Source organism: Crocodylus porosus, unplaced genomic scaffold (assembly GCF_001723895.1).
Source record: "Crocodylus porosus isolate Cpor-Errol unplaced genomic scaffold, CroPor_comp1, whole genome shotgun sequence".
Lineage (NCBI taxonomy): Eukaryota > Metazoa > Chordata > Crocodylia > Crocodylidae > Crocodylus > Crocodylus porosus.
In genome coordinates this window covers 100,222,020-100,225,734 of record NW_017728947.1, presented here as the reverse complement: position 1 = coordinate 100,225,734, position 3,715 = coordinate 100,222,020, and positions in this window count along the sequence as shown.

Sequence of the window (3,715 nt, the reverse complement as noted above, 5' to 3'; positions counted from 1 at the left end):
GGTGCCCAGTGGAGGGGCCGCAGAGCCCAAGGGGACCCTCGGGGTGCGGCGCGTGCCCATCCGTGTCATGCCTCTGGTAGGCTGGCTACGGCTGGGGCTGGCTATGGCTGGGGGGGTCGCAGGCAGGGTCTCATGCCCTCCTGCGCCCTCCCTTGCGCGAACTCCGCGCTAACTCGGGCGCCTGTTTGCGCAGCCTGTTCGCGCAGCTCCGGTCCAGCTAATAAAATAGTCCTGTGAAGTATTGCATCCCATCAATTCCAATGGGAGTTGAGGGCAGTCAGTACTTTACAGGTAACAGCATCTTGTAGTTTGGCATTGATTCATCCTGACTGGCATCTATAGAAAACTCCCATTCATGGCAGGTCAAGGATTTTGAAAAAAGGATGCAGGTGGTGTAGCATATCATCACATATAATGCAATACATTTTTCTCCACTTAAAGAGAAACTAGAAGGTTTACTAATATGCTAGGGAGCTAGCACTATATTACTCAGTTTAAAAAATATAATTAGTGGAATGCATGCTAATTTGCTAGATTAATATATTAAGTTTAAAAAAACACAAACTAGGCAAAAAAGTATCAAAAAGTCAGAAAGGTATTGTCTGATTAGTCCCATGTTCAATATAGGTAAATGTATGTCTCTTATTCAGATTCATAAAACAAAATCTAGCCCTCTTGAGCATTTTGACAGTGCCTCCAATACTTCACTGCCAGTCATTTCTACAGGTTAAGATAATATTACCATACCTGAGTTAAAGTTTTTAGCTAGAGCCAAAACAGTTTTCAGGGCTGTGAAGTAGCAGAGAGAGATTACCAGGGATGGTTAACAGGCATCAAAATAGAAGAAGAAAAGATAGTTTGAATAATGGAACATCAAGACCATTAAAAGGATAGAGGGTGGATAGAGATTAGCAGAAATTAGGGAGATGATGACAAGACATGAGGTTAACTGATTCTTTCAACACTGCCTGAAGAGAAATACTGCAGCTCATCCCAGGCAGTTGGTTTTGAAGTTCAGATAGAGCAGAAATCAAAGTGGGGTGCAACTGCACCCCCATGGATCCACTCCTGCTCCCTTTGATATTAGTGGGATTTGGATAAACCTTGCATGTCTCACAAAATTGTACTGCAACCACATGTAAGTAGACTAATAAGCTTTTAGGGCTAGAATAAATCCTCTATTCCAGTAGTTCTCAACATTTTTAGACTTGAAACACCCCTCAGAAAATGCTAGCTCTTAATTTTCACTCATGTTTTTACTACAGAAAAATAATAGAGCAATTCTTTTGTTGCAAAGAACTCAAAGGCCACAGCAGGCCAGAATGTTTTTAACACCGGGGGTTCTTACTTGAGATTGTGGTATATTTTGTGAATCATGCTTGCACACCTAACAGTGTGTGGCAGCCCATGGCACTGTTGAAAGGATCTCAAGGCATCCCAGGATGCTATGACACCTTGGCTGAGACAAACTATTCTGACATCCTGCTAAATGCAGGCTATAGGAGAGCAGCTTCTAAACTAGGGGTTGCAACCCCCAGTTAGGTCACAGCCCTTTAAGTGGTGTCATGAACCTCACAGAAATTCAGTTGTGAAACCTGGGTATGCACTGCTAGTGGAGTGTGAGCCCATAAAGTCTGGGAACTGCTGCCATAGGACTTTCCTGCTTCAAATCCCAAAGCTATCAGTGTGTTATAGCATGAATTTTAGGAAAACATCCAGTCTTGATTTCAATAGTGCCTATGATGGAGAATCTACCATAACCAGGGTTAAGTACTTCAAAAGCATTGATCAGGACAGGCATGGTCCTGAGTGCAAGTTCTATTATAGAGTAGAAGGGTGTTTATGCTGAGATGATGGTTCCTTGATAGACAGCAAAACTATACACAAATTCTTTAAAAAATCTACAGATTCAGTCTGAGCCTCAATAAAAAGTTAAATTGATCTTTTTAATTTTAATAAATATATACAGGTACATGGGCATGCTCATCTGTGTGAAGACTGTACTTTGAATAGAGTTGTGGCAAATCAGATAAATCATCTTTTTAAAAAGGTCTATAGTTATGCAATTATATATGCAGGTTCTTTTGGTGAGAGTCATCAAAGTTCCCCAGCCTCTGCTCAGACTCAGCACTTTGGAATAGTCAATTTTCCTTTGTGTCAGGGGAAGAGACAAGTAATTGACCCTTTCATTGCTACAGCATCTATTAAATTTCTGATGTCCTGTAATTTGTCTCCAAGTTTTGTTACCTCCCTTTAATTCAGTTTCTGTTATAAACCATTTAATTTTTGATTCTAGCCCATCTTGTTCTTTTGATGCATAGACTGTTATTATTTCTCTTTATGGGTACTAGTTTCATTGCCACATAAATACCTGAATGCTTGCATAGTCACAGAGAAAACATCATGTCTTAGCTTTAGGAAAGGGTTAGCAATCATGGCTGGAACTCAGATAATGAAAGGTATGCATGCTTCAGGCAAAGGTAAAGAAAATTGGGCAGCAGTGCATGTTAATGATGTGATAGACTGGAAAGATATAAGAAGAGATAGCATGAACACAGCTGTCAAAATCTTAATAGGAATGACATAAGAAGTTCTATTAGTGTAGTGCCAAGAATCACCTATGGACCTCCAGGGTCTGATTTGGATAACAAGAGAGATCATTCTAGTATTAAAGGGTGAACTCTACAGAGAGAGAGACTTCAGATAAATGGTTGCCTGTGAATGCAAGGACTGAACGTTGTGGTCTAAGGGACCTCTGCCAGCCATACATGCTTAAAAATATATTGAGAATTATATCAACATGGAAGACATTAGCTTCCCAGATACAGATCTGAGAACAAATTTTACTAATGATGGTAGGGCCCACATTCCTAGATATGATAGTCAATACATTTCTTCACCAGATAGGCATAGAAATAGCTAGATATAATGGTTTTTTACATTCAGCTTTGATAAGAAGAGGAGCAGTACAAGTTGGTTCAGTGTAAATCAAATATAATGATAAACAAAAACAGGTTTGTAAGTAACATAGCAAGTTAAACTAGGATCTGTTTTGGAAACTAGTTTGTGAAGTCAACTAGACTTGAGCAGGTCTGGAACTTTTTTAAGTCAAAGATCAAGAGCTTTCTGAAATGTTATCCAAAGCAAGGACAAAAATCACATAAAGAAGGCGCTCTAGATTTAATTGGACGGCTAACTCTTTCAAGAGGACTTTAGGAACACTCAGAGAGCCTAAAGAGAATGGAAAAGGCCTGATCAGCGAAGAAAGCTCAGAGATCAGGAAGTATATGAATAACGTTCAGGGCTCCAGTATAAGGATAGCTTAGAGAGCCATCTCAGTACTCGATGAGGCTTTAGAACAAATTGTGAAATTTGATATTTCAGAAGATTTTGCCAGGTTAACCTGAAATCTTTAATAACTAATTTTATAGGCAAAGGAAATGCAGTAGATTGAATTTACCTGGACTTCTCTAAAGCATTTGGTTCAGAATTATTAGTTAAACTGGAGAATATGGGATATAAACAGAGTATTATAAGGTGAGTAAGGAACTGCCTCCTGCATGGATATAGCAGGTTGTGCTGAAATGAGAAACATCAGGCTGGAGGGAAGTTAATAATGCAGTTCCTTAGGGATCAATCTTGGGACTGGTCTCATTTAATATTTTAATTAGCAACTGTGCCACTAAAAGTGTATTAATGGAATATGCTAATGATG